This window comes from Neophocaena asiaeorientalis, unplaced genomic scaffold (assembly GCF_003031525.2).
Source record: "Neophocaena asiaeorientalis asiaeorientalis breed wild unplaced genomic scaffold, Neophocaena_asiaeorientalis_V1.1 scaffold298, whole genome shotgun sequence".
In the NCBI taxonomy this organism is placed as follows: domain Eukaryota; kingdom Metazoa; phylum Chordata; class Mammalia; order Artiodactyla; family Phocoenidae; genus Neophocaena; species Neophocaena asiaeorientalis.
Genome location: NW_020171997.1, coordinates 695,072 through 708,126, shown reverse-complemented (window position 1 = coordinate 708,126; position 13,055 = coordinate 695,072). Strand labels below are relative to the sequence as shown.

The window sequence follows — 13,055 nt, the reverse complement described above, 5'->3', positions numbered from 1 at the left end:
AGATCCGAAAGAGAAATTAAAGAAACAATCTCACTTACCATCACATCAAAAAGAATGAAATACCTAAGAATAAACCTACCTACGGAGGCAAAAGACATGTACTCTGAAAACTGTACGATGCTGATGAAAGAAATTGAAGACCATACAAACAGATGAAAGGTACACCATGTTCTTGGATTGGAAGAATCAATGTTAAAATGACCAAGCTACCCAAGGCAGTCTACACATTCAGTACAATCAAATTACCAATGGCATTTTTCACAGAACTAGAACAAAATAGTTTTTAATTTGTATGGAAACACAAAAGACCCTGAATAGCCGAAATAATCTTGAGAAAGAAAAACGAAGCTTGAGGAATCAGATCCCTGACTTCAGACTATACTACAAAGCTACAGTCATCAAAACAGTATGGTACTAGTACAAAAACAGAAATATAGATCAATGGAACAGGATAGATAGCACAGAGATAAACCCATGCACTTATTGTCAATTAATCTATGACAAAGGAGGCAAGAATATACAATGGAGAAAAGACAGCCTCCTCAATAAGTGGTGCTGTGAAAACTGGACAACTACATGTAAAAGAATGAAATTAGAACACTCCCTAACACCATACACAAAAATAAACTCAAGGGCTTCCCTGGTGGCACAGTGGTTTAGAGTCTGCCTGCCGAAGCAGGGGACACGGGTTTGTGCCCCAGTCTGGGAAGATTCCACATGCCGCGGAGCAGCTGGGCCTGTGAGTCATGGCCACTGAACCTGTGCGTCCGGAGCCTGTACTCCGCAATGGGAGAGGCCACAGCAGTGAGAGGCCCACGTACCGCAAAAAAAAAAAAAAAAAAAAAAAAATTCAAAATGGATCAAAGACCTAAATGTAATGGCAGACACTATAAAACTCTTAGGCAGAACACTCTTTGACATAAATAACAGCAATATCTTTTTTGATCCACCTCCTAGAGTAATGAAAATAAAAATAAACAAATGGGACCTAATTAAGCTTAAAATCTTTTGCACAGAAAAGGAAACCATAAACAAAACAAAAAGACAATGCAGAGAATGGGAGAAAATACTTGCAAATGAAGTGACTGACATGCGATTAATCACCAGAATATACAGACAGCTCATGCAGCTCTGTATCAAAAAAACAAACTACCTAATCAAAAACTGGGCAGAAGATCTACATAGACATTTCTCCAAAGAAGAATTTGACATACAGAAGAATTTGACATACAAATGATCAAGCCCATGAAAAGATGCTCAGCATCACTAATTATCAGAGAGATTCAAATCAAAACTACAATGAAGTATCACCTTACACCGGTCAGAATGGCTATCATCAAAAAGTCTACAAGCAATAAATGCTGGAGAGGGTGTGGAGAAAAGGGAACCCTCCTACACTGTTGGTGGGAATGTAAATTGATACAGCCACTATGGAGAATAGTATGGAGTTTCCTTAAAAAACTAAAAATAGGACTATCATATGGTCCAGCAATCCCACTACTGGGCGTATGTCTGGAGAAAGCTCTAATTCAAAAAGATGCATGCACTCCATTGTTGACTGTAGCACTTTACAATACCCAAGACTTAGAAGCAACCTAAATTTCCATTGACAGATGAATGGATAAAGCAGATGTGTGTGTGTGTGTATGTGTGCGTGTGTGTGTGTGTGTGTTGTGTGTGTGTGATGGAATATTACTCAGCCATCAAAAAGAATGAAATAATGCCATTTGCAGCAACATGGATATACCTGGAGTTTATCATACTAAGTGAAGTAAGTCAGACAAAGACAAATATCATGTGATATCACTTATATGATAAGTCTAAAACAATGTTACAAATCAACTTATTTACAAAGCAGAAATAGACTCACAGACATAGAAAACAAACTTATGGTTACCAAAGGAGAAAAGTGGGGGAGGATAAATTTGGAATCTGGGAATAATAGATGATGCACACTACTATATATAAAATAGATAAGCGGGCTTCCCTGGTGGCGCAGCGGTTGAGAGTCCGCCTGCCGATGCAGGGGACGCGGGTTCGTGCCCCGGTCTGGGAAGATCCCACATGCCGTGGAGCGGCTGGGCCCGTGAGCCCTGGCCGCTGAGCCTGCACGTTTAGAGCCTGTGCTCCACGACGGGAGAGGCCACAACAGTGAGAGGCCCACGTACCGCAAAAAAAAAAAAAAAAAAATAGATAAGCAACAAGGACCTACTGTATAGCACAGGGAACTATATTTAATATAATAACCTGTAATGCAAAAGAATCTGGAAAAGAATTGATATATATATATATGTATGTATAACTGAATCACTTCGCTGTACTTCTGAAACATTGTAAATCAACTATACTTCAATAAAAAAAAATTAAAAGAAAATCCTGTCAAAGTAACTATAGAGTTTGTATAAAACACAAGAAAATTAAATAAGAAAGATTTAAGAAAAATATTAACCCTTCAATATGTATTATTATCTTATTGTTTTAAATCTTGTATCTACAACCTAAACTATTATTAGTCAGATCAGAACAGTTTAAAAGGCATCTTTATACCACAGTTTCTTTACACCGTAGTTTCCTTATACTTTCCTTATACTTTGAGTTTTGGAATAAACACAAGGCCAATCTGGTGTAATGTCACTGTTCAAGTAATTCAGCAGGTGGGAAACAAAAAAAGTTTCCCAATTCTTTGGAATTCCGAGTTGACCTGCAACTGAGAGGATAGCTGTGTTCTTGTGGCATTTCTGTCTTTTCTTCTACTATACCACTATCACATAGCATTGCAATTCCATGACAATATGTCTCAGACTTGTTTCCACCTCCCCTGCTTAGTGAGCCCTGTCTTTTTTCATCTTTGTATCCCAGGCATCAAATATGTAATTTAAACTCAGTGGACATTTGTGAAATGAATGAATATGGGTAAGATAAGTGATAATTTTAATATGTAGTCGTTTTTGCTAACTGTGCCCAATCCAAGTAAACTACCCTTGAGAAACTGAGGACTTAAAACAAGTGTCCTAGTCAAAGTGCTTTCGGTTGTAACACAAATCCACTCAAACTATGTAATGGAATGTTAAAATGACACTGTTTCTGTCTTCATTTCCTCTGAGGTGATAAAGGCTGAGGACATCAGTAGGTACATCCCAAAGAAAGGTCATGGACTACCTTGCAGGACATGAGCCTACCTTCAGCCTATTATAAAAGATGGTGCGGAAGAAATGTTGAAGAAACAAAAGAATTTCCTAGGAGGAAAGTACTGGGGTACTTCTCTTCCCCTCCAGTCCAGTGAGGAAGAGGTTGTGGAGTTAAAGAGACCAAGAAACAGAGGTTGCCACCCCCTCATTCAAATCCAGATGTCCCCTGGATTTGGAGGAGTGTGGTAACTAGTAGGGAAGACTATGGCCTGTCATTAGCACATAAGATTACATATGAGTTAACAACATTGTGCATTGTCATTCTTTTTCTTTCTTTTTTTTTCAATTAAAAAAAGGATATATCAGTGGTGTTTTAATTTCTTTGTTTACTGACAAAATTGAACTTTTTTAAACTATTTATTTATTTATCTGCTGTGTCGGGTCTTGCAGCACACAGGATCTTCTTTGCCACGTGCGAGATCTTCGTTGCAGCATGTGGAATCTTTAGTTGTGGCAGGTGAACTCTTAGTTGCAGCATGTGGGATCTAGTTCCCTGACCAGGGATCAAACTCGGGCCCCCTGCATTGGGAGTGTGGAGTCTTAGCCACTGGACCACCAGGGACATCCCTGAACTTTTTTTTTTTTTTTGCTGTACGCGGGCCTCTCACTGTTGTGGTCTCACCCATTGTGGAGCACAGGCTCCGGATGCGCAGGCTCGGTGGCCATGGCTCACAGGCCCAGCTGCTCTGCGGCATATGGGATCTTCCCGTACTTGGGCACGAACCCGTGTCCCCTGCATCGGCAGGTGGACTGTCAACCACTGCGCCGCCAGGGAAGCCTCCTGAACTTTTTAAAGAAAGATTACCTGCCAATTGTGTTCTGTTTTGTGATTTACCTCTTATGTCCTTCATCCAATTTCTACTGAGGTTTTTGTTTCATCTGTCATTCTATTAGAAAAAGGTCTCCCAGTTTTTCATTTGTGGTACTTTTTAGCTAGCAGGAACTTTGAATTTTTACACAATAAAATATATTAGTCTTTTTATTCCATAATCTCTTCTTTTGTAGCCTTCTATACCGCTTATCCTTACATTTTCTTCTGGTTCATTTTGGCTGTTTTATATTCCACATTTAACTGAATGCTTCAACAGTTTTTTTGTTGGGGTGCTCAAGTTACATAATAATGAAATCCTTCAAAGTGCTTGAGCTGAACGATGCTTTGCTATTTGTTGTGTTTAGCATGAACCTAAGATTGCTATTTTTAAAAGGTTGTGAATCTCCTTATCCTTATGATAAAGGTATTCTCAAAACCTCTATGAACTGCTTCATAGAGTGGGTTTTTCTGCAAGGCCTCCATAAAAAAAGACCGTGCCATCTAACCCAAGTGCCAAGAAGAGCTGGAAATCTTCACAGAAATTCTTTTTTATCTTGTGGACTCTGTGAAGAGTGTGAATAGGATGTCCTTTGTTAAGTTGGCTGTTAAATGTTAAATAATTGTCCACTGTGTGTGTGTATTACAATTTCTATATCCATTTATCCATCAACATACACTTAGGTTGTTCCCATACCTTGACTACTGTGAATAATGCTGCAGTGACATGGGAGTGCAGATATCTTTTTGAGGTAATGATTTCATTTCTTTTGGATATATACCCAGAAGAGGAATTGCTGGATTATATGAAAGTGGTTTTTTTTTGGTGGGAGTCGTGGGGGAAGCTCCATACTGTTTTCCAAAGCCTGAACCAATGTACATTCCCACCAAGGTACAAGAGTTCCCTTTACTCCACATGATCAACAATACTTGTTATCTTTTTGATAATGGCTATCTGAACAGGTGTGAGTTGATATCTCATTGTGGTTCTGACTTGCATTTACTGATAATTGGTGATGTAGAGCACATTTCCATATGCCTGTTGGCCATTTGTATGTCTTCTTTAAAAAATATATCTACTTCAGTCCTTTGCCCATTTTTTAATTGGATTTTCTTGCTGCTATTGATTTGTAGGAATTATTTATATATTTTGGACATTAAACCCTTATTAGATGTATGGTTTGTAGATATTTTCTTTCAACCCATAAGTTGCCTTTTCATTTAATTAACTGCTTCCTTTTCTGTGCAGGAGCTTTTGTTTGATATAGTCCCACTTGTTTGTTTTTGCTTTTGTTGCTTAGCTTTTATTGTCATATCCAAAAAATTCATTGCTAAGGCCATTATTAAGGAGCTTTTTCCTATGTTTTCTTTTAAGAGTTTTACAGTTTTGAGTCTTACATTTAAGTCTTAAATTCATTTTCAGTTGACTTTCATGTATGGTGTAAGATAAAGGTTGAATCTCATTCTTTTGCATGTGGCTATCCAGCCACGCCAACACCATTTTTTGAAGAGACTATCTTTTGTCCATTGTGTATTCTTGGTGTGTTTGTCAAAAGTTAGTTAACTACATATTATTGGGTTTATTTTGGGGCTCTCTATTCTGTTCCATCAGTCTATCTATGTTTTAAATCCAGTACCATACTGTTTTGATTACTATAGCTTTGTAATATAATTTGAAATCAGGAAATGTGGTGATGCCTCCAACTTTGTTCTTTCTCGAGAATGCTTTGGCTGTTTGGAGTCTTTTGTGGCTCCATAAGAATTTTAGAATTATTTTTTCTATTTCTGTTGAGGAAATTTCCTTCTATACCTGTTTATGAGAGTTTTTATTGTGAATAAATGTTGAACTTTGTCAAATACTTTCTCAGCATCTATTGGAATGATCGTGTGGTTTTTATCTTTAATTATGCTCATGTGATATAACACATTAATTGATTTGCTTATAATAAGCCAAACTTGCATCACAGGTATGGATCTCACTTCATCATGGTGTATAATCTTTTTCATGTGTTGTTGAATTTTGTTTGATAGTATTTTATTTAGAAATTTTGCATCTAGGTTCATCAGAGATATTGGCTTATAGTTTTCTTCTGTTGTCTGGCTTTGGTATCAGGGTAATGCTGAACTCATAAAATGAGTTTAAAAGTGTTCCCTCTTCTTCTACCTTTTGGAAGAATTTTAAAGGATTGTTATAAATTTTCATTTAATGTTTGGTACTATTCAGCCATGACATTATCTCGTCCTATGCTTTCCTTTGTTGGGAGATTTTTTAAATTACCACTTTAATCTCCTAATTTGCTATTGGTCTGTTAGGGCTATCTATTTCTTCTTAAAGCAGTCTTGGTAGTTGTAGGTTTTTAGGAAATTTTTTTCTTTTAGGTCATCTAATTTGGCGGCATTTGTTGTTCATAGTAGTGTTTTATGATTCTTTGTATTTCTATGGTACCAGTTAAAACATCTCTTTCATTTCTGACTTGAGTCCACTCTGTTTTTTTCTTAGTCAATTTTGTTTATCTTTTCAAAAAACCAGCTCTTAGTTTCATTGATCTTTTCCATTGTCTTTTTAGTCTCTATTTCATTTATTTACACTGTGATCTTTATTTCCTTCCTTCTACTAACTTTGGGATAAGTTTGTTCTTCTTTTTTCTTGTTTCTTGAGGAGTAAGTTAATTTTGCTTATTTGATATTGTCCTTGTTCCTTAACGTAGGCATTTATTGCTATGAATTTCCCTCTTAGAACTGCTTTTGCTACATCACATATGTTGTGGTTTGTTGTATTTCCATTTTCATCTGTCTCAATATATTTTTTATTTCTCTTTTAATGTCTTTGACCCATTTGTTGTTCAGTAGCATGTTGTTTAATCTCCACATATTTATGAAGTTTCCAGTTTTCTTCTTGTAATTGACTTCTAGTTTCACACCATTGTGATCAGAAAAGATGTTTGATATGATGCCAATCTTCTTAAATTTATTAAGACATGTTCTGTGGCCTAATATATGATCTTCCCTGGAGACTGTTCCATGTGTGCCTTAGAAGAATGTATATTTTATTGCTTTAGGATAGAATGTTCTATGTATGTCTGTTAAATTCCTCTGTTTAACGTGTAGTTTAGGTCAAAGTTTCCTTACTGATTTTCTGTCTGACTGATCTATCCATTGATGAAAGTGGGGTATTAAAGTCCCCTACTAGTATTGGATTGCTGTCAATTTCTCCCTTAAAGTCCATTAATATTTGCTTTATATATTTAGGTGAGCCTATGCTAAGAACATAAATATTGAGGGCCGGGGGGAAGATGGCAGAAGAGTAAGGCACGCAGATCACCTTCCTCCCCACAGATACATAAGAAATACATCTACACATGGAACAACTCCTACAGAACACCTACTGAATGCTAGCAGAAGACCTCAGACCTCCCAAAAGGCCAGAAACTCCCATGTACCTGGGTAGGGCAAAAGAAAAAAGAATAAACAGAGACAAAAGAATAGGGACGGGACCTACACCAGTGGGAGGGAGCCATGAAGGAGGAAAGTTTCAACAAACTAGAAACCCCTTCATGGGTGGAGACTGCGGGTGGTGGAGAGGGGAAGCTTTGGGGCCACGGAGGAGAGCAGAGTGACATGGGTGTGGAGGGCAAAGCGGAGAGATTTCAGCACAGAGGATTGGTGCCGATCAGCACTCACCAGCCCGAGAGGCTTGTCTGCTCACCTGCCAGGGCAGGCGGGGCTGGGAGCTGAGGCTTGGCCTTCGGTCGGAGCACAGGGAGAGGCCTGGGGTTGGCGGCATGAACACAGCCTGCAGGGGGTTAGTGCACCACGGCTAGCCGGGAGGGAGTCCGGGAAAAAGTCTGGATCTCCCGAAGAGGCAAGAGACTTTTTCTTCCCTCTTTGTTTCCTGGTGCGCAAGGAGAGGCGATTAAGAGCGCTGCTTAAAGGAGCTCCAGAGACAGGCGTGAGCCGTGGCTAAAAGCGCGGACCCCAGAGACGGGCCTGAGATGCTAAGGCTGCTGCTGCCGCCACCAAGAAGCCTGTGTGCAAACACAGGTCACTCTCCACACCTCCCTTCCGTGGAGCCTATGCAGCCTGCCACTGCCAGGGTCACGGGATCCAGGGACAACTTCCCCGGGAGAATGCATGGCGCGCCTCCGGCTGGTGCAACATCACGCCGGCCTCTGCCGCGGCAGGCTCGCTCCACACTCCATACCCCTCCCTGCCCCTGGCCTGAGTGAGCTGAAGCTCCCGAATCAGCGGCTCCTTTAACCCCGTCCTGTCTGAGCGAACAACAGAAGCCCTCCTGCGACCTACATGCAGAGGCGGGGCCAAATCCAAAGCTGAATCCCAGGAGCTGTGCGAACAAAGAAGAGAAAGGGAAATCTCTCCCAGCAGCCTCGGGAGCAGCGGACTAAATCTCCACAATCAACTTGATGTACCCTGCATCTGTGGAATACTTGAATAGAAAACGAATCATCCCAAATTGAGGAGGTGGACTTACAGAACAAGATTTTTTCCCCCCCTTTTCCTCTTTTTTGTGAGTGTGTATGTGTATGCTTCTGTGTGAGATTTTGTCTGTATAGCTTTGCTTTCACCATTTGTCCTAGGGTTCTATCTGCCCGGTATTTTTTTTCCTAATACTTATTTTCTTATTTTAATAACTTTATTTTATTTAACTTTATTTTATTTTATCATCTTTCTTTCTATCTTTCTACTATTTCTCCCTTTTATTCTGAGCTGTGTGCATGAAAGGCTCTTGGTGCTCAGGCCAGGAGTCAGTGCTGTGCCTCTGAGGTGGGAGAGCCAAATACAGGACACTGGTCCACAAGAGACCTCCCAGCTCCACGTAATATCAAACGGCGAAAATCTCCCACAGATCTCCATCTCAACACCAACACCCAGCTTCACTCAATGATCAGAAAGCTACAGTGCTGGACAACCTATGCCAAAAAACTAGCAAGACAGGAGCACAACCCCACCCATTGGCAGAGAGGCTACCTAAAATCATAATAACTCCACAGACACACCAAAACACACCACCAGACATGGACCTGCCCACCAGAAAGACAAGATCCAGCCTCATCCTCCAGAACACAGGTGCTAGTCCCCTCCACCAGGAAGCCTACACAACCCACTGAACCAACTTTAGCCACTGGGGACAGACACCCAAAACAAGGGGAACTACGAACCTGCAGCCTGTAAAAAGGAGACCCCAAACACAGTAAGATTAAAAAAATGAGAAGACAAAAAAACACACAGCAGATGAAAGAGCAAGATAAAAACTCACCAGACCTAACAAATGAAGAGGAAATAGGCAGTCTACCTGAAAAAGAATTCAGAATAATGATAGTAAAGATGACCCAAAATCTTGGTAATAGAATAGAGAAAATGCAAGAAACGTTTAACAAGGACCTAGAAGAAGTAATGATGAAACAAGCAACGATGAACAACACAATAAATGAAATTAAAAATACTCTAGAAGGAATCAATAGCAGAATAACTGAGGCAGAAGAACGGATAAGTGACCTGGAAGATAAAATATTGGAAATAACTACTGCAGAACAGAATAAAGCAAAAAGAATGAAAAGAACTCAGGACAGTCTCAGAGACCTCTGGGACAGCATTAAACTCACCGACATTCAAATTACAGGGGTCCCAGAAGAAGAAGAGAAAAAGAAAGGGACTGAGAAAATATTTCAAGAGATTGTAGTTGAAAACTTCCCTAATACGGGAAAGGAAATAGTTATTCAAGTCCAGGAAGCACAGAGAGTCCCATACAGGATAAATCCAATGAGAAACACACCAAGACACACATTAATCAAACTGTCAAAAATTAAATACAAAGAACACATATTAAAAGCAGCAAGGGAAAAACAACAAATAACACACAAGGGAATCCCCATAAGGTTAACAGCTGATCTTTCAGCAGAAACTCTGCAAGCCATAAGGGACTGGCAGGATATATTTAAAGTGATGAAGGAGAAAAATCTCCAACCAAGATTACTCTACCCAACAATGATCTCATTCAGATTTGATGGAGACATTAAAACCTTTACAGACAGGCAAAAGCTGAGAGAGTTTAGCACCAACAAACCATCTTTACAACAAATGCTAAAGGATCTTCTCTAGGCAAGAAACACAAGAGGAGGAAAAGACCTACAATAACAAACCCAAAACAATTAAGGAAATGGGAATAGGAACATACATATTGATAATTACCTTAAATGTAAATGTATTAAATGCTCCAACCAAAAGACACACACTGGCTGAATGGATACAAAAACAAGATGCATATATATGCTGTCTACGAGAGACCCACTTCAGACCTAGAGAAACATACAGACCGAAAGTGAGGGGATGGAAAAAGATATTCCATGAAAATGGAAACCAAAAGAAGCTGGAGTAGCAGACAAAATAGGCTTTAAAATAAAGACTATTAGAAGAGACAAAGAAGGACACTACATAATGATCAAGGGATCAATCCAAGAAGAAGATATACCAATTGTAAATATTTATGCACCCAACACAGGAGCACCTCAGTACCTAAGGCAAATACTAACAGCCATAAAAGGGGAAATAGACAGTAACACATTCATAGTAGGGTACTTTAACACCCCACTTTCACCAATGGACAGATCATACAAAATGCAAATAAATAAGGAAACACAAGCTTTAAATAATACATTAAACAAGATGGATTTAATGGATAATTATAAGACATTCCATCCAAAAACAACACAATACACATTTTTCTCAAGTGCTCATGGAACATTCTCCAGGAGAGATCATATCTTGGGTCTCAAATCAAGCCTTGGTAAATTTAAGAAAATTGAAATTGTATCAAGTATCTTTTCCGACCACAACACTATGAGACTAGATATCAGTTACAGGAAAAGATCTGTAAAAAATACAAACACATGGAGGCTAAACAATACACTACTTAATAACGAAGTGATCACTGAAGATATCAAAGAGGAAATTTAAAAATACCTAGAAATAAATGACAATGGAGACACAATGACCCAAAACCTATGGGACGCAGCAAAAGCTGTTCTAAGAGGGAAGTTTATAGCAATACAGTCCTACCTTAAGAAACAGGAGACATGTCAAATAAACAACCTAACCTTGCACCTAAAGGAATTAGAGAAAGAAGAACAAAAACACCCCAAAGTTAGCAGAAGGAAAGAAAGCATAAAGATCAGATCAGAAATAAATGAAAAAGAAATGAAGGCAATGATAGCAAAGATCAATAAGATTAAAAGCTCTTTCTTTGAGAAGGTAAACAAAATCGATAAACCATTAGCCACACTCATCAAGAAAAAAGGGAGAAGACTCAAATCAATAGAATTAGAAAGGAAAAAGGAGAAGTAACAACTAACACTGCAGAAGTACAAAAGATCATGAGAGATTACTACAAGCAACTCTATGCCAATAAAATGGACAACCTGGAAGAAATGGACAAATTCTTCGAAATGCACAACCTGCCAAGACTGACTCAGGAAGAAATAGAAAATATGAACAGACAAATCACAAGCACTGAAATTGAAACTGTGATTAAAAATCTTCCAACAAACAAAAGCCCAGGACCAGATAGCTTCACAGGTGAATTCTATGAAACATTTAGAGAAGAGCTAACACCTATCCTTCTCAAACTCTTCCAAAATATATCAGAGGGAGGAACACTCCCAAACTCATTCTACAAGGGCACCATCACCCTGATATCAAAACCAAAGATGTCACAGGAAAAGAAAACTACAGACCAATATCACTGATGAACATAGATGCAAAAATCCTCAACAAAATACTAGCAAGCAGAATCCAACAACACATTAAAAGGATCATACACCATAATCAAGTGGGATTTATCCAGAGATGCAGGGATTCTTCAATATATGCAAATCAATCAGTGTTATAAACCATGTTAACAAATTGAAGGAGAAAAACCATATGATCATCTCAATAGATGCAGAAAACGCTTTTGACAAAATTCAACACCCATTTATGATAAAAACCTTCCAGAGAGTAGGCATAGGGGGAACTTACCTCAACATAATAAAGGCAGAGGTGACAAACCCACAGCCAACATCATTCTCAATGGTGAAAAACTGAAACCATTTCCTCTAAGATCAGGAACAAGACAAGGTTGTCCACTCTCAGCACTATTATTCAACATAGTTTTGGAAGGTTTAGCCTCAGCAATCAAAGAATAAGAAATAAAAGGAATCCAAATCAGAAAAAAAGAAGTAAAACTGTCACTGTTTACAGATGACATGACACTATGCATAGAGAATCCTAAAGATGCTACCAGAAAACCACTAGACCTAATCAATGAATTCGGTAGAGTGCCAGGATACAAAATTAATGCACAGAAATCTCTTGCATTCCTATACACTAATGATGAAAAATCAGGAAGAGAAATTAAGGAAACACTCCCATTTACCATTGCAGCAAAAAGAGTAAAATATCTAGGAATAAACCTACCTAAGGAGACAAACGACCTCTATGCAGAAAATTATAAGACACTGATGAAAGAAATTAAAGATGGTACAAACAGATTTATACCATGTTCTTGGATGGGAAGAATCAACATTGTGAAAATGACTCTACTACCCGAAGCAATCTACAGATTCAATGCCATCCCTATCAAACTACCACTGGTATTTTTCACAGAACTAGAACAAAAAATTTCACAATTTGTATGGAAACACAAGAGACCCCGAATAGCCAAAGCAATCTTGAGAACGAAAAAAGGAGCTGGAGGAATCAGGCTCCCTGACTTCAGACTATACTACAAAGCTACAGTAATAAAGACAGTATGGTACTGGCACAAAAACAGAAAGATAGATCAATGGGACAGGATAGAAAGCCCAGAGATAAATGCACCACATATGGTCACCTTATCTTTCATAAAGAAGGCAGGAGTGTACAGTGGATAAAGGACAGCCTCTTCAATAAGTGGTGCTGGGAAAACTGGACAGGTACATGTAAAAGTATGAGATCAGATCACTCCCTAAATCCATACACAAAAATAAGCTCAAAATGGATTAAAGACCTAAATGTAAGGCCAGAAA

General features: G+C 38.8%; 1 protein-coding gene across 1 annotated transcript in view; it reads left to right on the top strand.

The window, feature by feature from the left end:
- Window positions 1–13,055, top strand: part of FAM227B (family with sequence similarity 227 member B) — a 246,445-nt gene that overhangs the window by 185,676 nt on the left and 47,714 nt on the right. The gene's annotated exons all lie outside the window — the stretch shown is intronic.